Source organism: Tachyglossus aculeatus, chromosome X1 (genome assembly GCF_015852505.1).
Source record: "Tachyglossus aculeatus isolate mTacAcu1 chromosome X1, mTacAcu1.pri, whole genome shotgun sequence".
NCBI lineage: Eukaryota > Metazoa > Chordata > Mammalia > Monotremata > Tachyglossidae > Tachyglossus > Tachyglossus aculeatus.
This window is the reverse complement of record NC_052101.1, coordinates 76529572-76555542: the sequence shown is the minus strand read 5'-3', so window position 1 is coordinate 76555542 and position 25971 is coordinate 76529572. Positions and strand designations below refer to the sequence as shown.

Genomic DNA, 25971 nt, shown 5'->3' with positions numbered 1-25971 from the left:
GCATCCACCCCAGCATTTAGTACAGTACCTGGCACATAGTAAGCACTTAACAAATGTCATTATTATTATTATTATTATTAAGGGAATGGGAGAAGAGAAAAGGATGGCTTAGGAAGGCCTCTTGGAGGAGATGTGCCTTCAATAAGGCTTTGAAGGTGGAAAGTATCTGTCAGATATGAAGAGGGAGGACATTCAAGGACAGAAGCAGGACAAGACATCAGTGGCAAGACAGATGAGATCGAGGTACCGTGAGTAGGTTGGCATTAGAGGAGCGAAGTGTGCGGGCTGGGTTGAAATAGGAGAGCAGTGAGGGGAGTTAAGAGGGGACAAGATGATTGTGAGCTTTAAAGACAATTTTAAGGAGTTTCTGTTTCATGAGGAGGTGGATGGACAACTGCTGGAGGTTCTTGAGGAGTGGAGACATAGGACGTACAAAGGGCTAGTAGAAACACCATAATTACGAACAAAGACCCTACAGATCAGTCATATTTACAGAACACTTACTGTGTATAAAGCACTGTACTAAATACTTGGGAGCATACAGTATAACAGAGTTGGCATACATGTTCCCTGCCCACTAAGAGTTTACAGTCTAGAGAGGGAGACGAACATTGAAATACATTACAGCCACACACATAAGGGTGTGGAGCAGCAATGGGTGTGAATATCAAGTACTTAAATATCAAGTGCTTAAAGGGTACAGAATCCACGTGTATAGGTGACGCAGAAGGGAGAAAGAGAAGGTAAAGGTCGGGGAAGTTTTTTTGGAGGAACTGTGATTTTAGTAAACTTTGAAAGTGGAAAGAGTGAATGTCTGTTTGATATGAAGCGGGAGGGAGTTTCAGGCCAGAGACAGGAAGTGAATGAGGGGCTGGTGGGCAAGTCCAAGGAAGGACTGTATGGAACAGAATTGTTGGAGAAATGAAGTTCGCTGATTTATTGAATCTTGGCCACACTTAAATTCAGAGACTTTGTAGGGAGATGCAGTCTTCAGAAATCCCACCACCTAATGCTGAAGCTATTGTTAGAGGGCTTGCTTGATTTTACTGTTCGGTGGTTGTTAAACTGATTAGTACAGGATGGGGTGGGGGGGATGGGAGAGTGGAAGCCAGGCTCACCAGAATGTCCCAAATCCCTCTTCCCTGGCTTTGCCCCCTTGTCACACTTGGCCAACGACTAATATATTTCATACCACTTAGACAATGGGTGAGGCAGTGAGGCACTGTGGACATTTATCTTGGATAAATGGATCATAGTTCAGAATATGACAATTACCATCATCATCAGTGGTATTTATTGAGTGTTTATTAAGAGCTTGGGAGAGTAGAATACATCAGAGTTGGTAGGCACATTGCCTGCTTGCTGTCTAGAGGATTGTCTTTCATGAAACTGTAATTTTATAATATGGTTATAGTTATATTAAAATACAGACAACTTTCCAAGGGAGCTGAATATGACTTGACTTTACCAGTCCCCTCCCTACCATGTGGAGAGAACACAAACATATCCTGATCATCATAAACTCTTCTTGCCAGAGGCATCCCCGCAGGGATCAATTGGCAATGATTGCTTTTGTAATAGGGAATATCAGAAACTACTAGTGCTTTCCAGTTGGAATAGCACAGGATAACAATGCTTTTACTGTAATCGACAGTTTTACATGACTGATTTTCCTTTAGAACTTTGCCAAAAAGTCAGCTCGTAAGGGTTGATTTGTCAGCTGCATTCCATTTTTGACAAGACCAAACATTTTCATATTTATTAGATTTCACATGCTGTAAAACTTACTAACAAATTTATGGGAGAAATTCAGTCTGAATTAGGAAAAATACAAATTAAAACTTCATGCTTTTAAAAAATGTAATTGTATTACAGACCTGTGTGTTTTTGTCAGTTTTCATCTGACCTTGTATGTTCTGAGCTTAGCTTTGGTTTTCTGATGTCTTTACTAGTGTGTCTTTTTCTCTGACTGCACAAAGCTGTCCACAGGGCAACAGGACTTCTAAAAATGCTGTATCACCAATTTCAAGAAGATGAGATATGATCTTTGCAGAAGATTATATTCAGAAAAATTCAAGGAGCAACAACAAGAATTCTATACATTTACAAAGGCAATTAATGCACCAACAGAATTAATAATTCTAAGAAGATTTGGATGTCATGAGTAGTTCACAAGATCCATGGGCTACTTCATGACCATTGACTCTGTTATGTCACTGTTGAGGGTATCCTTTACCCACCACCATGGGAATGAAGCAAGACTGTTAGACCCAATCTTATTCAACCCACTGTAGGTGACCATGCTATGATAGATCTGGAAGCTAGATTTTAAAAAAAAACAAACACTTCACACAACAGATTATAAGTAACATTAAACATCTTTGAAAAAGGCAATCAGAAGCTGTTGTTCCCTCTTGTATCTATAACCATCTCAGCACTTATGTATACTACATATATTCAACTGTACATTATTTGGATTTTTTCATAATGGCATAGTCATTCTACTGTCTACATGATGCTTGCCCTTCATTTTGTTCCCACAATTTGTCAATATTTTCAACATCTGTCTTCCCCATCAGAGTGTGAACTCCTTGTGGATAAAGTGTATATTTTGCTACAATTGTATTTTCCCGAGTGCTTAGTAATAATGATGATGGTATTTGTTAAGCGCTTACTATGTGCCAAGCACTATTCCAATAATAATAATAATAATAATGGCATTTGTTAAGAGCTTACTATGTGTGTAGCGCTGTTCTAAGCACTGGGGTGGGGGAAATACAAGGTTGTCAGGTTGTCGCACGTGGGGCTCACAGTCTTAATCCCCATTTTACAGATGAGGTAACTGAGGCTCAGAGAAGTTTAGTGACTTGCTCAAGGTCACACAGCAGACATGTGGCGGAGCTGGGATAAGTGCTGGGGGAGATACAAGCTAATCAGTTTGTTCCACATGAGGCTCACAGTCATCATACCCATTTTACAGATGAGGAAACAGGCACAGAGCAGTTCAGTGACTTGCCCAAAGTCACACAGCTGACAAGTGGTGGTGCCGGGATTAGAATCCACAATCTCTAACTCCCAAGCCCGTGCTCTTTCCACTAAGCCACACTGCTTCTCTAGTGAAGTGCTTTGCATAGAGTAGCTGTTCAATAAATACCACTGATTCACTGTGATGCACAAAGAAAACATGAAAATGATTCTGAATCAATTCATTGTCAGTCCATCTTTATGGACTGACAATAAGACTGAAGAAAACTGAGGTTATACCCTAGTCTGCATCCAGGATATTATACAGGTAACCAAAGATATTCATCACACACCCAGAACATAATGCTGTCACTGAGTTCTGCTAAGTGGTAGTACAGTCCTATGCATAAATCAGGTGCTCAATACATGCTACTGATTGATTGAACATTGCAATGAGAGACAAGAAGTAGAAAACAGAATAAAAACAAACTGGCAGGACTCTGGAAGAGTGACAGTTTGGGGACAGTAGACTATCAATCCTCAGACCAAAGTGCAGGTGGACTTGCTACAAAACATATCCAACTTGATGAATGGTTTCAACAGCATCACTTGTGAGCCATACTCAACATTAAATGGCAGGACAAGATTGCCCACGATGAGATCCTGGAATGCAGTGTATTTACCAGGATGGAGGTATCACTAAAGGCAAAACAGCTCAGCTTAGTAGTACTTGTGAGGGGAACGGATAATGGGAAGAGAGCCAAAGAATTGCTGTATAATAAAAGGAGAGGGAGCACATACAAAGTTTTAAAAATATAGTGAAACAAATTATCATACAATATGGGACTTAACAATGGACTGTTAGTAGACCACTGCAGTAGCCCTTCTAGATTTAAAAAAATCAATCCAAATACTGTGATATTCAGCAATAAATAATTCCAACTTTGCCAAATCTACAATCTTCATGATTCAGTAAACTTCAAACATGTTCCCTCTCAGTTTTCATCTAAGGATTCTAATACTTTCAATATCTTCTTGCATAAAGGCAGCTCCATACGCCCCTCAGCTCCTGACAAGTTAGTGATATTTACTGAGTTTCTACTGCACGCAGAATACTGTACTAAACATTCAGCAGAGTACAATAAACTAAGGGCCATGATCTCTTCTCTCAAGGAGCTCAGAGAAAGTAATTTTTCCATTACATACTACTTTGGTAAGATTGTTGGTAGAGTTTTAATCATCTTACTTACAAAAGAATGTAAAACTGAAGAAAGTGACAAATGACAAAAACAATTAATGTGATGGAAAATAATTCTTACGAGGACAGGCTATTAGAATTATTTAGAGTATCTGATGTATAAAAGAAAACGATTGAGTGACTTTTAAAACTACCTCCTAGTAAATGATTTTTAAGATGTTGAATGGAAGTTATTGGGCCATAGTTTTGTTGATTCATAAGAAACTGTATTTAGTGAATGTTGGTAAAATTTATTTTGCCTTGTTTTACCACCATTCATTCTTTATATCAGTAAACAAATCAACTGTACTTGAGTGTTTACTGTAATGCAGAGTATAATACTATATCATGACATCCTTTAGATGTAATCTTGATTTACTGGTGATTATTCTTTTTTTCTTGGGATTGATATCATGTTGCCATGCATTAAAGACCTCACACTTTAGGTCAATTCATTCATTCATTCAACCGTATTTATTGAGTGCTTACTGTGTACAGAGCATCATCTGGTCATTCTCATCCTACCTAGCTTGGTCCTTGCACAGTCTCTCTATGGTACTAATAACAATGGACTTAAAGGCACTCATAAATGTTGTTGGCATTCTCCATCTATTGGTTAAGATTGACTGGATTTCTATTTAAAGTGGCAATGGGAGAGTTTCAGCTTGGTTGGATCCTTGGGCTTCTACCACAGTTATTTCTGTTGCAACTGTCATTTGGAGGACAATTCAAGGGACATAACTGAGTCACAGATAAGTTAAGAAATCTTCAGTTTTAACATCTCAGGAAATTTGAATATTTTTGCTCTTCATAAGCAACTACCGATAAAACTATTGATATAATTGTTATTATTACAATTAATCAGTGGCCGTTATTTAAGGTGTAGAGCATCTACATGTGTAGAGCACAGCACTAAGCACATGGAAGAATACATGTTACATAATTTTTTTACAGACTACATGATAGAGATGCTTCATAATTGTTGTGGGGCTGAGATGGAGTGAATATCAAGTGCTTAATATATAACAATCCAAGTGCCTAGGTGATGCAGAAGGAAGAAGGAGTAGGGGAAATGAGGGAGGGCTTAGTGGGGAAAGGCGTCTTGGAGATGTGCTACCAGTACAGATGTCTACATTGTTGCTGTGGAATACAGAGGGAATGGTTGAGGATGAGCCAAGGGCTTCCATTGACTCTGTCATAATTATAAGAATAATGGTTGTGGTATTTGTTAAGCGCTTACTACATGCCAAGCACTGTACTAAACACTGGGGTAGATACAAGATAATCAGGTTGGGCACAGCTCCTGCCCCACAGGGGCTCACACATTTAATCCCCACATTACAGATGAGGAAACTGAGGCACAGAAAAGCAAAGTGACCTGCCCAAAGCCATAAAGCAGACATATGGTGGAGTTGGGACTGGAACCCACATCCTCTGACTCCCAGCCCCATGCTCTTCCCACTAGACTATATTTTCTCCACTCCCTGGTGACAGCTTCTCATCATGCTTTAATAATAATGATGGTATTTGTTAAGTGCTTACCATGTGCCGAGCAGTGTTCTAAGTGCTGGAGTAGATACAAGGCTATCAGTCTGTCCCACGTGGGGCTCACAGTCTTTATCCCCATTTTACAGATGAGGGAACTGAGGTAAAGAGAAGTTAAGTGACTTGCCCAAAGTTACACAGCTGAGAAGTGGGGGAGCCATAATTAGAACCCACTTCCTCTGACTCCGAAGCCCATGCTCTTTCCACTAAGCCTGGCTGCTTTAAACATTTACTGGGGAAGAATGGAGTGGGTTATAGTGTACTCTAATGTAGCTAAGGAAGTGATTCTTTCTCTTTGTCAGACATCATACATAGTAGTACATACGATATTAGAAGTTATATATATTTGTATATGTAAATTACAACATATGTGAATATATATAGTGTGTGTGTATATAAATACACATATACACATATGTGTGCAGATAAGTATCTCCCACACAATGATATTTATTGACTGCTTACTGTGTGCACAGTACTTCACTAAGCACTTAGGAGAGTAGAATACAGAACTGACAGATAAGCTCCCTGCCCACAATGAACTTACAGTCTAGAGGGGAAGACAGATATTAATATATAAATATTAAGTTCCCAAAGTATACAGATCCAAGTGCCGAGGTGATGCAGAAGAGAATGAGAGTCAGGGAAAAAAGGTGTAATTGGGGAAGACCTCTTGGAGGAGATGTGACTTTAATAAGGCCTTGAAGGTGGGGAGAGTGATGGTCTGGCACTTATGAAGGGGTATGTAAGCTAGATTGTAAACTCTCTGAGGAAAAGAATGAGTCTTCTAACACTTGTTTTCTCTCAAGGGCTTACTAGGGTGGTTTGCACACAGTAGGAGATCAATAAATGCTATTCATTGATTGATTATGCATGTGTCCACCTTTCACATTTGGAAAACAGGCCACTGACAGTGAAATTCACTTATGGGTGCATCTGTGATTAAAAACCAGCAGGAATAAATCAATGGCATTTATTGAGCACTTACTATGTGCAGAGTACTGTACTAAGCTCTAGGGAGAGTACAACAGAATTAGCAGACATTTCCTTCCTGCTCACAAGGAACTTACAGTCTAGAGAAGGAGACAAATATTAATATAAATGAATGAGTTATAGATAGGCATATAAGGCCTGTGGGGCTGAAGGACGGGCCAATAAAGGGTGCTGAGATCGCAGTGCTTTCCTAATTTGGGGAATCGCCCAGGAAGCTGGTGCAGTTTTGCATTCCCTAGAGATCTAGTTGAACTGGGGGGATTCCAGAGAAATCAGAACCAATTTTAGCATGTCATAGGTATGTACAAAATGCTGTATATGTAGTAAGAGAAAATAGCCAAAGGGTAAAAACAAGTGAGAAAAGCCTCATAAATATATTTAGGAAGCTGAAAATTCCACCACTCAGATGATGTCACCTTCACCTTTGGAGTCTCCCCTGCCCCTCCTCAGTCCCTCCCCTTTCCAGTCCCCTCTTCAACTCTCTCATCCTTCCCAGTGGTATCTCTAGAGATCTTCTGCCTTCTCTCAAAATCCATCCCCTCTACCTAAGCATCCTAACCCATTCCTTCACACCTAATCAAACTCTTGCCCCCTTCCTTCTTCCCTCAACAGCCATTTTCACCTGTTCCCTCTCCGAACATGACCATGTCTCCCCATCCTAAAAAAACCTTCCCTTGACTCCACACCTCCCACCAGTTATCATCCCATCTCCCTCCTACCACTCCTCTACAAACTCTTTGAGCAAGTTGTTTACACCTGCTGTCTCAAATTTCTCTCCTCCAATTCTCTCCTTGACTTCCTCCAATCTGGCTTCTGTCCCTTCACTCCAAAGAAACCACCCTCTCAAAGGTCACCAATGATCTCCTTCTTGCTAAATCCAATGGCCTCTACTCCATCCTAATCCTTCTCAACGTCTCAGGTGCCTTCAACACTGTCAACAACCCCTTTCTCCTAGAAAACTTATCCACGCTTGGCTTCACCGACACTGTCCTCTCCCAGTTCTCCTCTTATCTCTCTGGCCGTTCATTCTCAGTCGCCTTCACGGGCTCGTCCTCTTCCTCCTACCTCCTAATTGTTGGGGTCCCTAAAGGTTCAGTTCTCGGTACCTTTCTGTTCTCCATCTACACCCACTTCCTTGGAGAACTCATTTGCTCCCGTGTCTTCAGCTACCACCTCTATGTGGATGATACCCAAATCTACATCTCCAACCCTAATCTCTCTCCCTCTCTGCAGTCTCACATTTCCTCTTGCCTTCAAGACATCTCTATTTGGATGGCCTCCCATCACCTCAAGCTTATTATGTCCAAAACAGAATTCCTTATCTTCCCACCCAAATCTTGCCATCCCCCGACTTTACCACCACTGTAGGTGGCACCACCATCCTTTCTTGTCTCACAAGCCCAGATCCTTGGCAGTATCCTTGACTCTTCTCTCTTTCATTCAACCCACATATTCAATCCATCACTAAATCCTGTCAGTCCCACCTTCACAATATCACTAAAATCTGCCCTTTCCTCTCCATCCAAACTGCTACCTCATTAATATAATCACTCATCCTATCCCTCCTGGATTACTGCATCAGGCTCCTTGCTGACTTCCCAGCCTCCTGCCTCTCCTCACTCCAGTCCATACTTCACTCTGCTGCCTGGATTATTTTTCTTCAAAAATATTCAGGATATGTCTCTCCACTCCTCAAAAAACTCCAGTGATTGCCTATCCACCTCCACATCAAATAAAAACTCCTCACCATTGCCTTTAAAGGACTCAATCACCATGCCCCCACCTATGTCACCTCGCTACCCTCCTCCTACAAACCAGCTTGCATTCTTCACTTCTCTAATGCTAACCTTCTCACTGTGCCTCTATCTCATCTATCTCACCATTGACCCCTCCCTACGTCAGGCCTCTGGCTTGGAATGCCCTCCCTCCTTAAATTCAACAGACAATTACTCTCTCCCACTTCAAAACACCATTGAAGGCACATCTCCTTCAAGAGATCTTCCCTGGCTAAGCCCCCCTTCCCCTTTTCCCACTCCCTATTGCATCACTATGACTTGCTCCCTTTGTTCTCCACCACCACCACCCTCCAGCCCCTTATCACTTATGTACATATCTTTAATTTATTATTTATATTAACATCTGTCTCGTCCCTCTAGACTGTAAGCTCACTGTGGTCGGGGAATGTGCTTGTTTGTTGCTGTATTGTACTCTCCCAAGTGCTTAGTACAGTGCTCTGCACACAGTAAGCACTCCATAAATATGACTGACTAAATGAATAAAAAAATTTAACTGGATTTCAAATGATAAAAATTAATTTAATTTCTGACTATCAATTACCTTGAGTAAATTCTCATGACAAATTGCCCATCTACTTAAACAGAAGAAAATTACACTCTGAGGAGAGTTTTTTTCACTCAAGATCTACCTTATTTGGAAAAGTGAAGGAAAAATGAAAAATTAAGAATTTTCTTCTTTGTCAGACATATATAGTAGTGCATGTATTAGAAAGAGTATATACTTATACATGTAAATTCCACAAACATGAATATATATATGTAGATATGTGTGTAAGTGCATGTACAGATATAATTCTATCTCAAGAATTAAGCTTTAACTTTTAAATAACTTTAAAACATATAGGATTGGGGATTTTCTTGCTGTGTTAAAACTTCCATTGAACAGTTCTATTAAGGACTTAATTCATTAGTGGAAATTGTTTCTAGACAATGCTCTTTTATTTATTAGAGAAAGCTTCCAAAACAAGGCCTATTACATATCTTCTGAACAATGGCCTGAGTCATTTCAATGCTGGTAATTCTTAATTGTGGTAGAAATACAAAATCCCGCTAGACAATCATTCCTGAAATGGTGAGTTTCTCCAGTAAATCACATCTAATAAATCAGTATCATAATGGCTTGTTTCAGAGAGAAACAGATTTTTTGTTTAAAAAAAGAAAAAAATATGTTGACCACCTATATTTTGCTTCTGTGTGTAAGGTGAGCACGTTAGGACTGCTTTATTAGTGCAAGGTGAAAATTAGTGTAGGTGAAAATTCTCTCTCTCTCTCTCTCTCTCTCTCTCTCCTCTCTCTCTCTCTCTCTCTCTCTCTCTCTCTCTCTTTCTCTCTCTCTCTCTCTCTCTTCCCACCTGGATTCTACCTTTTAAGCAGTGCTTAGTTTGTAAAAATAAAGGTGTCAAGGCTATGACCTCTAAATGCAGAGGTATCAAGGCTAACGGTCTTGGGCATAAATTCAGTACTGCTTTGAAACTCAACAGAAGAAGAACCTATTCTGAATAAATTCCATTGGCAGTCTGTTTTGAAATTCTGCATGTAAGTGAACCAACTTTTATAGCAAAGAAAATGGAATTTATTCCAGGCCTCCCTGAAAAAAACTGACCCACTAAATTAGCTTGTGAACTTGAAAGTTTCCCTCATCTCATTCAATTAGGTTATTGCCTTGGATATGTTGGAAATGGAGGGATCCCGGAATCTTTTGAAAGAACACATTCCCAAATGAAATAAATTAAATGGAGTCAAGAATTATACATTTTCGGCATTGCATTGGGACTCAATATTGGAGGGATCCACAGAGCTATTTGCAATGCCTTCCCAGCATCCTGAGCCATTATCAACCCCTCAGCCCACTCTAACACTTATGAATTTATTTACACCCTCATTAGCACTCAATCATAGGTGTATTCAATTATTTTATTTTAGTGGTATTTGTTAAGTGCTTTACTATGTGCCAGGCACTGTTCTAAGAACTGGGGTAGATTTACACTGTGAGCCCGTTGTTGGATAGGGACCATCTCTAAATGTTGCCAACTCGTATTTCCCAAGCGCTTAGTACAGTGCTCTGCACACAGTAAGCACTCAATAAATACGATCGAATAAATGAATGAATTTAAGGTAATAAGGTTGGACACAGTCCGTGCCTCACATGGGGCTCCCAGTCTTAGTCCTCATTTTATAGATGAGGGAACTGAGGCACAGAGAATTGAAGTAACTTGCCCAAGATCACACAACAGACAAGTGGCAGAGCCAGGATGAGAACCCTAGTGCACTCTAGATGTGAAAAGAATTAGTGGCAGGATCATTCACTGAGTGCCTTCGTGGAGCTATATACTACTAGGTGCTTGAAAAATACAGAATCAAGAAGCAGCCTGTTCCCTGCCCATGAGGAGGTTACAATCTAACGGGCAAGACAAAATATTTACAACTAGAGTGGTCAAAATAAATAAATTGGGCATACAAATAACCACTGGTAGCAATGTTTATTTAGATGGCTGATATAAATATTTTTATGTTCTTCTCCCCAGCCAGCTCTCTTCATTCCTTTCAAGCTATATTAACCTCTCTCACCTTCACCCCCTGTTTCCCCTGCCTGGAACTCCCTCCCCCAATTTGGGAAGGGCTGTACTCCAGTGTATTTTGTCAGGAAGGGACTTCCAGGCTGGGAGGATAATGGGAACAGAGGTTTGGAAGTGGAAAAATCAAGACACTGGTAAATCATGACGACTTCATTGTCTTGTGATCTTTCTTCAGTATTCTATAGGTTGAGAAAAAGTCTGTGCAGATATCTAAGCAGTAAAACCCTTCCCTGATTGTTGAATTCTGTGGGTATTCCAGTAGTAATGAGGGTACTTAGTGAGTGTCTACTGAGTGTAAAAGATTATACTAAGCACTTGGGAAGAACTGAGGCAAAAGACAAATGCTCTGGCTACAAGTAGTTTAAAGTGTTGCTGCCAAAAGGATAAAATCCTATTTTTGTCTGGGTCGATATTTTCAGCTTAAAGTTATCTTATGGAAACTCTATTTAGGAATTCACTACTCACACCAAATTGTTAGAATATTTGTGTCTTTTTCACACACTCAAATAGGCCATCCAGTGTACTCCAACTGGTAAGCCTTAACCTTGCAGTGCCAAGACAAACAGAAATCTATCGAACAATTCTACTGAACACTGCTATTGTATTGGGAGATACCAGACAGATGCTAGCACTTTCCAGATAAAAGAAACAGGTACTAAAGACGAAAGCATATCGAATAAATCGGGATTTTTTGATGGGGCTGAAGTAAAATAAGTTTCTTGCCAGGCTTGCAGCACAGTGTGATGATGACACAGGCTGGGCCGGATTATCACAGGAGAAGATTAAAAATGGGCAACATAGCATTGGAGGCGAGCACAAGACAAGGTGATAGTGCCCCAGTGCCTCCCTGCTTCCCAGTTGCGGGCAGAAAACAGAAACCCCAAGCAGAGTTCCCTATCCCTCACCACCTATTTCCCATCCACCAGGAGCTCTCTTCCCACACAATCCAGTAGAAGTCCAGAGTAGGCTGTGGATGGGATTTGGGCCACAGTAGCTGTTCTCTGCATGGGCCATAGCTGCAATTTAGGTTGTGCAAGGACTCCTGCTTAAATCAATCAATAAATGGTAGAGAAGCAATGTTGCCTATTGGATAGAGCATGGGCCTCGGAGTCGGAAGGACCTGGGTTCTAATCCCAGCTCTGCTATTTGCCCAATGTGTATCTCGGGCAAGTCACTTCATTGCTCTGTACCTCAGTTACCTCATCTGTAAAATGGGGATTAAGATTGTAAGCCCCATGTGGCACAAGGACTGTGTCCAACTTAATTATCTTGTATCTACCCTAGCAGTTAAAACATTGCCTGACTCATAGTAAGTGCTTAACGAATACCATTCAAAAAATGGTATTTATTGAGCAGTTAATATGTGTCAGGCATGGTTCTAAGCACTCAGGACAGTATTAGCAGACAGGTTTCTTGCTCATAACAAGCATACAGTCGAGAGAGGGAGATAGATATCAGTAAGTATCATTAAGTGATAATATCTAATTTAAAGATATGAACATAAGTGCTGTGGGGCTAGGGTGTCTATCAAAAATCCAAAGGTCACAGATCCAAGTGGAGGAGGTCTATGTGGGGCCTTCAGAAAGGAGTACCAAGTGCCAGCCCAGTGGGTTTTGGGGCCCACCTCCCTCCTCTTCCTCCCCCTGCACTGATAGTCCCCACCCCAAGAAAGCTTTCCACTTGCCTTTTTCCTGGTACTCTTTGGCTCCCACCCTGGGCCGTTCTTCAAACTCATCTCAATGGCCAAAGGAAATGGCAGCCAGAAAGAGGGAAAAGGGAGCGAGTAGGCCACCATCATCTCTTTCACCCCGGAAACCTCCCAGTGTCAGGCTAGGGTGGAACAGGGGTCAGAGGGAAGTGATGGCCTTGGTACCTGAATATAAGGAGAGCTGTGGTCTGTCAGATTTGAAGTGGGCAAGCTCCAGGCAAGAGGAAGTGCGTGAGCAAACAAGTGAGTGTCAGTACAGTGTACTCTCCCTAGAGCTTAATACAGTGTTTTGCACACAGTAAGTCCTTAATAAATATGAATGAATGGATGGATGAATGAATGGGAGAGATGAAACGGAAGCATAGTAAGTATGGTAAATTGAGAGGTACAAAGTTTGTAATTTGGGTTGTAGTAGGAAAAGAGAAGTAGAAAGGATAGAGCTGATTGTGTGCTTTAATGGTTGAATGGTTAGGAGTTCCTGCATCATCAGAGAGGAATGGGTAACCAATGGGGGTTTAAGAGGAGAGGGGAGACGTGTCAGAACAGTGTTTTAGAAAAATTATCTGGCCAGCAGAGTGAAGTGACTTCCCCAAGGGAATGAGTGCAAATTTAGAAGAGCTGTGGACCTAGAACAGAGCTTTGAGAGACAGCCACAGTTCTCACCCACAGTAGGAGGCAGAGAAAGAGCCAGCAAAAGAGATGGAGATGGCCTTGGACGAAGTTCGATGTGAAAGACTTTGAAATAAACTGCATCATGAAGGAGACTGGAGGAAATCTTCAGTCTGAATCACTTTCATGGTAAAAAAGTGTAAATAGTGGGGTCTCCTAAGGATCAGGGTTAGGTCCAGTTTTGTTCCACATTACAATAAATGCTGTGGAAGAGAGAGTGGTGCAGGGAACTCTCTAAATTTGCAGATGATGCTAAACTCTTTTGCTGAAATACCATGAAGATGGAGATAAGCAGTAGCAAGATCTTATTTCCACTAGATCCTGCTAGAGCCAAGCCTGCGTTCTCATCTTTAGATCACTTTGGAACCAAGAACTCCTTGCCTGGAGTTGGAAAGCCCTTGAGAGTCTGTCTTTTCCAAGTAGTGTTTACTTGATACATCTTTCACCGTAAAAATTTTTCATTTTTCTATGCATTAGATCCTTTTGTTCTAGATGACTATCCCTCTTCCACTAAAAATGGTAACTACCTGAAGGCCACAAACCAGGTCACGAATCAGGTTATATTGTAAGCTTTCAGGGTTGGGACTGTATTTTTTCACATCTGTTGTATTCTCCCATGCTGGGGAAGCAGCGTAGCCTAAAGAATAGAACATGGGCCTGGGAATAAGAGGACCTGGGTTCTAATCCCAGCTCTGTCATTTCTCTGCAGTGTGACCTTGGGCAAGGTCACTTAACTTATCTGCACATCAGTTACCTCATCTGTAAAATGGGGACTAAGACTGTGAGCCCCATGTGGGACAGGGACTGTGTCCAACCTGATTAGCGTGTATCTACCCCAGTGCTTGACATATAGTAAGCACTTAACAAATATCATTATTATCATTTCCAAGTGTTTAGTGCAGCACTCTACACACAGTAGGTGCTTAAACAACTTTGACTTATTGATTCAATTGATTTAATTGTCACTACTGGAACTTAGTAAAGGGGGTTTTCATAGTGAATATACATAATGAATATTAGCTGCAACAGGAAGAATAATGAAGTGCTTAATGTGTGCTAAACACTGGAGTAGATACAAGATCATTAACTCAGATTCAGACTCTGTCTCTCATGGGGTCTACAGTCAAAGAGGGAGGGAGGGAGGACAGGTAACCTAGGAGGCTCAGCAAAGTTAAGTGGTTTGCCTACAGTCCTGTCTCTGAACCTTTTGCTCATGCCCTAACTCTCCCCTGCTTCGAAGCTTTATTGAAGGCACACCTCTTCCAAGAGGCATTCCCTGACTAAGCCCCTCTTTCCTCTTCTCCCACTCCCTTCTGCATCACCCTGAATAGCTCCCTTTGTTCTTCCCCTCTCCCAGCACCACAGCACTTACATATGCAATACATTAATATTAATGTCTGTCTCTCTCCCTCTGCCCAAGACTGTAAGATGGCTGTGGGCAGGGAATGTGTCTGTTTATTGTTGTATTCTACTCTGAAGTGCTTAGAACAGTGTTCTGAACACATTAACCGCACAATAGATACAACTACTGCAACTACTTTCTCCATCCAAACCACGAAACCACAACCCTTCCTACCGTCAGAGCCCTCCTGAAAACACACCTCCTCCGGAAGACATTCTTCAAGTAGTGTCTCTCCTCGCCTCCCATTAAATACCCTTAACTCTTATAATCATAATTATGGTACTTGTTAACTGTTTATGGTGTGCCAAGCACCCTACTAAGTACTGGAGAAGATGCAAATTAATCTGGTAGGACACAGTCACATGTGTTCCATGAATTCATAGTCTAAATAGGAGGGAGTAGGATTTAAGCCCCATTTTACAGATGAGGTAACGGAAACACAGGGAAATTAAGTAACTTGCCCAAGGTCACACAGCAGACAAGTGGAAGAGCCACTTATAAGTATATTGGTTTATTTATTCCACTTTATTTACTCTTTTATTACTGATTTATTCATTACCTTAGCAGTTATCAGTTGTATCTATGTTTTTCTGCTCCTTTTCACATTATTCATATAATTTGTATCTGCCTGTCTTTCCCCATAATTTAGCTAATAAAGAAAAAGGACCACACATTTTACTTTTATTTTATGCTCTCAAACACCCAGCACCGTGCTGTGCACCCAATAGGTGGTTAATAAATATTAAGGGATTAAATGTTTTCATAGGAAGGAGACAGAAAACAAAATAGAAGTTAAAAGTTTGCCATGATATAAAACCCACAGAACACTTATGCCTGGAATAATGTGTACAGTTCTAGTCATCTCATTCTAGAAAGAACATGATCAGGGGTACAGAAAAGCCCCTGTACCCTGGGTTTATGCTATAAGTGCTCCATGGCATAAGCACATAAGTGGAATAAATGCGGAGGTGTTCCAGAGGTGGGGATTGGCAATGCAAGAACAGAAGGACAAAGGGATGAGGGAGTTGAGTTAGGCAGTTAAGGTGGAGTTGAGGGTTTGGGTTTGTGCAACAAGAGACGGAAGGGTGGGTAGGGAGTCTAAAATGGGACATGATGGCCTGGAAAAAGTCGAAGAGGTCCAGAGATAGGATGTGTCTGGGTGGGGGAAAAATAGTTTTGGGGGGAGGAGGGGTGGAGAGAGAAGGCAGGTTAAGGAAGTTGTGCTGCAAAGAACTGCACTTGGTACAGTTCTTTCAACTCTGTAGCTGCTCAGTGAATCCCATGTGTAATGTGCAAACAACGGGTAAGGCAATGTTGATTTTATATTTTATTTTCAGCCACACCTGCATGCATAGATAGGATCTCACAATTATCATCATCTTCAAAAACAAAGGACAGCTATATTTATAGTGGTATGGAAAGAATAATAAGGATTTACATTATATAGGTTAGAGATGGAATTTAAAAGTTATAGAACAATTGCAATGATGCCATTTCCTTGTCAAAGGATGTCTTATGTTTTTTTCTAATTAACTATACTCAATTCTTCCAAAATGTGTGTTTTCACTATATATTTTGAAAAACATACTGTTATGGAACTAGGGCATATTCTTCCAGCAGCATACAGAAGAAACAGTTGTGCATGGTGCTAGGGCGCACAAACTATAACACAAGGTTTCCTTAATAATAATGATGATGGTATTTGTTAAGCGCTTATTATGTGCCAAGCACTGTTCTTAACGCTGGGTTCACCAGTAATATAACCCCCACAGAATAGAAGCAACACTGCACTGTTGCTTAGTGGATATAGCACAGGACTGGAAGTCAGAAGGACATGTGTTCTCCACCACTTGTCTGCTGCTTGACCTTGGGCAAGTCACTTAATTGTTCTGTGCCTCAGTTACCTCATCTGCAAAATGGAAATTGAAACTGGGAGTCCCATGTGGGACAGGGACTGTGTCCAACCCGATTTGCTCATATCCATCCCAAAACAGTAAGCACCTAACAAATGCCACAGTTATTATTATTACCTCACCTGTAAAATGTGGATTGAGGCCATGAGCCCCATGTGGTAAACGGACTGTGTCCAACCTGATTATCTTATATCTACCCGAGTACCTGCTTAGAACGTACTTAACATATTCCATAAAAAAAGAACTGAGGGTATCTGCTGCCTTTGTGGGGAATCACATTATCATTCCCAGAGCCCAGGCAGTCTGGCAGAGAGGGGAGGGAAGTGATGAAGAGTTCCCAGCACTCCTAGGCAAGAACTGTGAATTAAATGAACTTGTGGGCCATAAGGTATATTCATTAACTCATATGAACAAAAATCTATGTCTAAATGGTCTCCCACAAAGTGCTTTACGATAATCCTAAAAAAGAAAAGGAACTAGTAGCTAATTCTCCATCTCCTTGGTTTGAGAAAAAAAAGAAGACTGTCATTTTTGCCCCATTTTGGGATTTTGGTTTGGAGATTTTCCCATTGACTGTTTGATATATACATATCAAATAAGATATATGTATATCTTGGCAGCTGATATACACCAGGATCCTGCTGCTTAGAGTCTCTAAGTAATGTGTTTGAATGGTCTTAGCATAAGGAATTTTACATGCTAGGCAATCAGATCCCTTGATTGTAGTTTTTCCCTCAAAGGTTTGGAACTAGAAGATAAACATGACACAAATCCTTTCCATGTAGTCAACTTCTATTCCTGGTCCAGAACAAAGATCACTTAAATTTGATTATGAGATCACTAAAATATAAATTTCCATTAGCCTCAGTCTTGTTAACATGCATAGGGAGAGAAGGTAACCGATATGTTCCATAAATCAAAACAGGCAATTAGACTACTGAGTCTCTCCCACCTTCCCTTCTCCTGTGACTGCCTTTAGCCTCCAACAATGCTAAGCTCCATTCTTGGGATTCCTTTTGTCCTGTTATCCCATTACTCACTTTGCACCTCCTCATATGTTGTTCCCTTTCCCTTAACTAGGGTGGCCAGCAAAAGCACTAAAAAAAAAAAAAACCCAAAAAACAAAAGAGCCTGACCTGATGTTTCATACTCTACGTGACATGATATGATGTCACATGGTTACCATTTTGCAGAAGTCTGTGAGATTCATCCTTTATCTAGAGCGTTACTCTGGACTATCTTGACCCTCCCAACTGCTCTGGAGCCTTTGCCTTTCCTCTTCCACATCCATGTGAAGCCCGAGGAAGCAGGTTCAGTGCCAAAAATAAGGAAAAACAAATCTGACATAAAAGCATCCAGGACCATATTGAAACTGGACAGGGGGCAGACCAGCTGAAAACCATACCTCTGGCCAACCTACCTCTATCATCCTCAATAGTTGACAGACTATATAGTTCAATCTGGTTTAATTCACAGAGCTTTCGCTAAGTGGAAGAGAACAAAATGAATAGGAGTTTATATTCTCAGACATGCAAAGTAAGGAGGGACATATATTAGGAAGGAACTGATCTGTTGAGCTCACCTTGACAACACTTACTCCAGTGCCCTTCAGAAGGGCTTAATCTTACTATTGAGAATTATGAGATTTTCAAAAGACTTATGGCCTGTATTGAACGATTATATTTTCCTTCAAATAAGAAGCTCCCAAAGAGGAGGAAAAAAATTGTTCAGAATGTGCTTGCAATTACATGACTTTATGAAATACCTTCAAAGAAATGGACTCAAAAACACCAAATCTTTATCATTCTTCCACAATTATTTCTCTGGTTAAGATAATTTCTCCATTAAAGCCATATTTGCTATTTTAGCCCAGCAGTCTTCTTGCCCTGGGCTGACTACGCCTTTCCACTTTGTCTCATGTAACCCTCTTGGCTACTGACAAGGCTACAGAAACCCACTTCAAAGCAAATGAGAGTCAGGACCAGATTCTCCAAGGCCGAGAGCAAAAGATGAGGTGATTAAGATAAGACATCAACTTGGAAACAAAAGCTTAAACATCCACAAGAATGCTTGCAACTAGAAGGTAACTGCACACAAATAAAATGGGTCTGATTCTTTCTTGTAAGTACAGCTATACCCCATCTCGGAGAGGACCCTTATTTTCTTGATTTAGTCATGCCCCTGAAGTTTGACTATTTCTGGCCTGTTTTCAGGATAGGTGATCTATGTATATATGTTTGTACAGATTTATTACTCTATTTATTTATTCTGCTTGCACATATCTATTCTATTTATTTTATTTTGTTAGTATGTTTGGTTTTGTTCTCTGTCTCCCCCTTTTAGACTGTGAGCCCACTGTTGGGTAGGGACTGTCTCTAGATGTTGCCAATTTGTACTTCCCAAGCGCTTAGTACAGTGCTCTGCACATAGTAAGCGCTCAATAAATACGATTGATGATGATGATGATGATCTGGGTGACAGGAAACCTCTCTGTGAGGGCAACATAATCACCTGACAGAGTTCCCAAGCTCGTTTTGGGGCAGGGTACTCAGTCTTGGGAGACTGCTGCTAGTGGCAGGCATCACAAAGAGGTATCAGGATGTGTTAGGTGTGGTGGTTACCCCCAATTTGCCTGGTTGCTGCTGATTCATAGAAGAGTTCCAGGGTTTAGAATGCTAGAAAGGCCACCATCACGGCTGCAGCTGTGACTTCTGGGACTGTTGATCTGAACTGTAAGGAGCCTGAAAAACTGCTGCTCCTCATGTATTTATACTTTTTTTTCATCTTTATAAGTCTTGTCACCAATTCCCTCCCCAACGTGTTCTTATATTGTGAATTTCTTGGTGGGGGAGGGGAAGGATTGCGTCCATATCTCATCCATTTACTACTTTCCCATTGGTTACCACAGTGCTTTGCACACAGTAGACACTTAAAAAATGCTATCATTGCTGATAATACTAGAGAAGCAGTGTGCTTAGTGGAAAAAGCATGGGCTTGAGAGTCGAGGTGGGTGCTAATCCCACCTCTGCCACTTGTCTGCTGTGTGACCTTGGGCAAGTCACTTAACTTCTCTGTGCCTCAATTACCTCATCTGTAAAATGGGAATTAAAAGCGTGAGCCCCACATGGGACAACCTGATTACCCTATACATACCCCAGTGCTTAGAACACTGCTAGGCACATAGTAAGAGCTTAACAAATACCATAATAATAATAATTATTATTATTACCACCACTGATCAGTACATTTTTGTACCTGTGTCTACACATATCTACTTAACCAAACATTAGATGATATTAACTAAGGTGGTAAAAATTGAGAAGAATCAGATAGAGCAGGCTGGAGAGAAAAAAAGTCTGAAAAAGATAAAAGCAAAGAATGGGAAAACAATATAAATCTAAATCCTTGATTCTGCTTTTAAATTACTTAACCCAGTCAGATCAATCCAACTCTATCCCATTCATTTTATTGTTTCTTGAAGTAAACTGTTAGAACTTAATGCCCAGTTGACTTCATATATTTTGATAGGCAAGAGAGAGAGTGAGTTACTTAGACTTTTATAGTCTTTTGCAGGGTCAATTTCTCTTTTAAGGCTGAGTGAAATTCACCATTGCAAAACTGTAGTAATTTTCTTTGTCAGTCTGTGAAAGTGACTAGTCAAGGAGCTGTAGGAAAATTATTCCATATCACAGACTTACAGATATTGATCAGGTAATAGATTTGTGATTTGTGATTGTTGAATTTTAAAGATAAACTTTCTTATTAAGAAAAAACTGACAACTGGATATTACTACTGCATATAGTATACTAGGATGAGTTGAAGTTGTTCCCATATGCTTTGAGATATAGACTTGAGTAACCTTTTGAAATAAAGCCTTGAAAGTTTTACTTATTTTTCAGTTCCATAAAAATATGTGAGGGCAAAGCTTTTTTTGACAGGATACTATTTATTAACAATCATTACAAATATACAGGGGATACCATATCATCTAGAAATATAATGCTAGGCCCCATAAATATATACCAGTTGGTTCAGGTAAATTCAAGCATTTAGTGCTGTTTAACAGTAGATATTTTCCCAACTCTACAAGAAAATTTCATGATCTCACTCAAGGCTTTAGGAAATACAATCACCCCATCTCTACCTTTCCCCACCAAAAAACAATTCACTTTTTTATGGTATTTGTTGAGCATTTACTATGTGCCAGGCACTGTAATAAGCACTGAAGTATATACAAACTAATCAGGTTGGACACAGTCCAGGCTCACATGGAGCTCACAGTCTTAATCCCCATCTCACAGATGAGATAAATGAGGCACAGAGAAGTGAAGTTACTTGCCCACCCTCACAAAGCAGACAAGTGGCAGAGGCAGGATTAGAACCCAGTTCATTCTGATTCCCAGGGCCGTGCTCTATCCACTAGTCCACTCTGCTTATAACCCATCAAACGTTCCCAGTGTTCTCATTTTCTTGGTCATTTCTGCATTCCCCATACCGGAATGCAAGTCCAAGTCCTGAAATTCTGGAAGAAAGGGTCATTTGGGGCTGTGTGATATGCTCATTGCATCACACCTACACTGGGCAGGACATGTGAAGAGAATGAACAACAACAAGATATCTAAACAATTACTCTGTGGTGAACTAAAATGGGATAATCACAAACAGGATAGAGAGAACATTTTAAAGACACAATGAAGCAAAACCTCATATGAAGTGGCATAGCCATGGCTGGTGGGAAACAATAGAAGTCAGATCAGCCTGGAGTGTAGCAATTAAAAACAGAGTTGACTCTCTTAGAAAAGAAGTTAGAGGAAGATTCCCCTTTATCTGCATATTTTTCTGTAGCTACTATAATTCAGTATGACTAATTGCACAGGTTTTGGAATACAGCTGGTAGCCTCGTCAGAACCTAATGTGTGGTATGCTTATACATATGGTTTTGCACATTTTTCATTTCTTTGAGCTCTTCGAATGAGAGGCATAAAAAATAGGAAGCTGAATATTCTCCTCTGAATAGTGGGAGACTAGTCATGTGTAAATCCAAATATTGTGGGTTTCAGGAAGGGAAAGAAGGGATCAATCTAGTCTGATCCATACCGCATGGCGGAGATGGGGTGAAACAATGAAAAGTAGGGGGTCACTACACAATTTACTCACTTCATTCCACCCACACTAATTTCCTGACTGTACCCTGCTCTGGATTCTCCTGCTTCCATCCTCTTGCTCACAGTTTCCCCAGTCTCAAACTCCCTCCTTTCTCAAATCTCTCACACCGACAGCCTTCCCTACAGTTAAAACCCTCCTAAAAGCTCAGCTTCTCCAACAAGCATTTTCCACTTATTCCTCAACACCAAAAACCATATAGTCCCACTAGACATTTATAGCACTTTGAATTGTATTTATGTCCATTCTCAACACAAGTTTATTTTCAAGTAAATCAAGGTATTTATTTTGATTACTCTAGGTGTAAATGTTTTATGCCTCTCTTCCCCAACAGACTTTTAGCTTCTTTGGGTAGGAAAGATATCACATCTCTATGTTGTAATTTCCCAAGCACTTAGTGGATGATGATAATAATGGTATTTAAGTGCTTATTATGTGCCAAGCATGATACTTAGTGCTGGAGTAGAAACAAGATAATCAGGACCCATGTGGGGCTCACAATCTAAGGAGGAGGGAGAACATTTTCCAGATGAGGGAACTGAGGCTCAAAGAATGAAGTGACTTTCCCAAGGCTACATGGTAAGCAATTGTCAGAGCCGGGATTAGAACCCAGGTCCTCTGATTCCCAAGCCCGTGCTCTTTCCAGCCTGGCTAGAGTGCAGTGCACCTGGGGGCTATTCAATAAATACTATTACTCCTAAGAGTAGTAATAGTAGTACTATGCTGCAGTCACTTTGGCTACAAGTGGGATTTTTGGTTATGTGTTTGGCTTCCCTGGTGTATGCTGCTCCATCATTTCAGAATTGTTTAGACTTACGGTCAACCCGTAATGCCTGGCTGATTCGGTGAAGCAGTTTACAAATCACTTGCCCTTCATCTAGTTGTGGGCCCCTACTGCACACTTGAATATCAGTTTCTAGGACCTTGGATAATGTTTGAAGTCTGTTGTGCTGGAAGAGTTTCAATAGTGCATTATTACAACTGCATCCCAGTCTCTTGTTGGTTGCAGAGTGTAAACTGAACAGGAACTGGCCCACTATACATCCTTGCTTTATTCCACTGACAATAGGGAAAGGATCAGACAGGGCAGCCTCAGCTCTAACCTGGCGAGCCATGCTACCATCAAGCAGTCTCTGACTCCTGATGAACTCTTCTAGACAACCAAATTTGGGTCATAATATCCAGAGCTCAAATCTATTCATGGTACTAAAGTACTATGGTATAATTATGGTATTTAAGTGCTTATTATGTGTCATGTACTGTTCTAAGCATTAGGTCAGATGCAGGTTAATCAGGTTGGACACAGTCCCTGTCCTTCATGGGTCTCCCAAACCAAGTAGGAGGGAGAACAGGCATTGAATCCCCATTTTATAGTGGAGGAAACTAGGGCACAGAGAAGTGAAGTGACTTGCCCAACTTTAAACAGCAGGCAACTGGTAGGGCCAGAATTAGAGCCCAGGTCTTTTGAATCCCAGGCCCATGCTCTTTCCACGAATCCAGGCCATTCCTAATATGCTGTTTTAAAGATGTATGAAATCTGTGTAAAGATCCTGGTGCTCTTCCCTGCACTAATTCCTTGTCTGAAACGCACAATTTAACCCGGTAGGCTGAAGCCACACTGTTATGCTGAGAGTGCTCGGTCAATGATATTCTTTTGTAGCCAGTCCAGGAGAACCCTGGTTAGGATCTAGCCAGCATTGTAGACTAATGAGACACCTCCCCCCCCGCCCTACCTCCTTCCCCTCCCCACAGCACCTGTTTGTATGTTTGTACAGATTTATTACTCTATTTATTTTACTTGCACATATTTACTATTCTGTTTATTTTATTTTGTTAATACGTTTTGTTTTGTTATCTGTCTCCCCCTTCTAGACTGTGAGCCCGCTGTTGGGTAGGGACTGTCGCTATATGTTGCTAACTTGTACTTCCCAAGCGCTTAGTACAGTGCTCTGCACACAGTAAGCACTCAATAAATACGATTGAATGAATGAATGAATGACTGTTACCTGATCTTTCCCCTTTTTTCTTGAAGATGATGGGGACTCTGAATAATGCCTTCTGGAATGCCCATAGCTAGGGGACGAAATGCAGAAGAAGATCCAATAAATGAGACTGAGAAAAGCTGTGTGGCCTAGTGGATAAAGCCTGGGAATCAGAAGGACCTAGGTTCTAATCACCTAGGTTCTAATCCCATCTCTTCTGCTTGCCTGCTGTGTGACCTTGGGCAATTCACTTCTCTGTGCCTCAGTTACCTCATCTGTGAAATGGGGATTAAGACAGTGAGCCCCATGTGGGACATGGACTGTGTCCAACCTGATTACCTTGTAACTTGTACCTTGTAACCTTTGCACTTAGAACAGTGCCTGGTAAATAGTAAGTGCTTAGCAAATACTATGTGTGTGTAATATATATATATATATATATATATATATATATATATATATATATATAAAATACATATATATATATATATTTATATATATTAGAGAAGTAGTGTGGCTCAGTGGAAAGAGCATGGGCTCTGGAGTCAGAGGTCATGGGTTCAAACCCTGGCTCCACCAATAGTCAGCTGTGTGACTTTGGACAAGTCACTTCACTTCTCTGTGCCTCAGTTACCTCATCTGTAAAATGGGGATTAAGACTGTGAGCTCCCCGAGGAACAACCTGATCACCTTGTAACCTCCCCAGCACTTAGAACAGTGCTTTGCATATAGTAAGCGCTTAATAAATGCCATCATTATTATTATTATTATATATGCATACATATATATGTGTGTATGTATGTATATATATATATAGAGAGAGAGAGAATATATATGTGTATATATATAGAGAGAGAGCGCGTGAGAGAGAGAGAGAGAGAGAGAGAGAGAGAGAGAGAGAGAGAGAGAGAGAGAGAGAGAGAGAGAGTGAGAGAGCTGTCAGAGGCTGAGGAGAACAGGAAATAACCACAAAAAACTCCTAACCCATCTCTCCTAACCCACAGTCTTATCCCCAAACAGAAGTCTATTTGCAGCAGAAATAAGCTAAACACTTTAGTGTGTATATGGAAATGAGTCAGCCCATTGATTTGATAATAGAAATGAAAATTGAAAAGCTGTCTGGAGATTTTGGTTGATTATCATAAGCCACCATGTGTGTGCCAACTTAGCAGGGTGGAAGCTGCTTATGCACAACATGAGAGGCGGTTGAAACATTTTCTGGCATCAGGCATGCATGTCTGTATAGTGAGATGCACAATCACGACACCTGCTTTTCAGATGTGGCAAGATCCCGCAGAATGTGCATACCACAAACTCATAGGGTCATGCACGACACATACCAAAGAATGTAACAACCCCTCTTTCTCAATGGAGTGGTTTCTTGATGCATATAAGTTAAACAATGGTATACACAGAAGGGAAGCAATAGTGTATGTGTATATTTGTGTGTATGTGTATATACATTTACACACACATACTTTGTCATTCTCTCTCTCTCACCCAAACATACATATATTCACATACAAGAACAAAGATGTCAGAAGTAAAGCTAATTGTGCAGCCTGCTCCAGAGTTTGCCTTCCTATTTCCTGTCCCTAAAGATCTTAATGGTCTGGTTTACTGCTGCAGATTTTGTATAAAGCACAAAGAAGGCAGCCTCTCTCACCACATAGTGACTTTCAGTTGTAACAGAGTAAATTTCACAAATGCCACGAATATAATAAATATGTGCGAGTCCTGGGCTCCGGGCTAGAGAGGATACTTAATCATTTTCTTCAGCAAAAGTCTCCACGATGCAATTTCAGTTAGAAGCACTGGTGTACACTGTGAAGTGCACACTGAAGCAGTGTTGAATTCTTGGATTAAAGCTCCTATGAGAATGCCACCCTACCAAAATATCTTGAAAGAAAAAAATTAATCTCAAAATGCAAAATAAGATTAGCTACTAGTTGAAAACCTGCTGTGCACATATGAAGTATTATATGCAAATTCCTGAAAAATTCAAGTCCAAATTCTGGTTGA

The 25971-nt window shown here is 40.7% G+C and overlaps 1 protein-coding gene across 9 annotated transcripts in view; it reads right to left on the bottom strand.

The window, feature by feature from the left end:
• The window catches only part of ERC2 (ELKS/RAB6-interacting/CAST family member 2), a 1114913-nt gene that overhangs the window by 421585 nt on the left and 667357 nt on the right, over positions 1 to 25971 (bottom strand). The window lies entirely within an intron of this gene.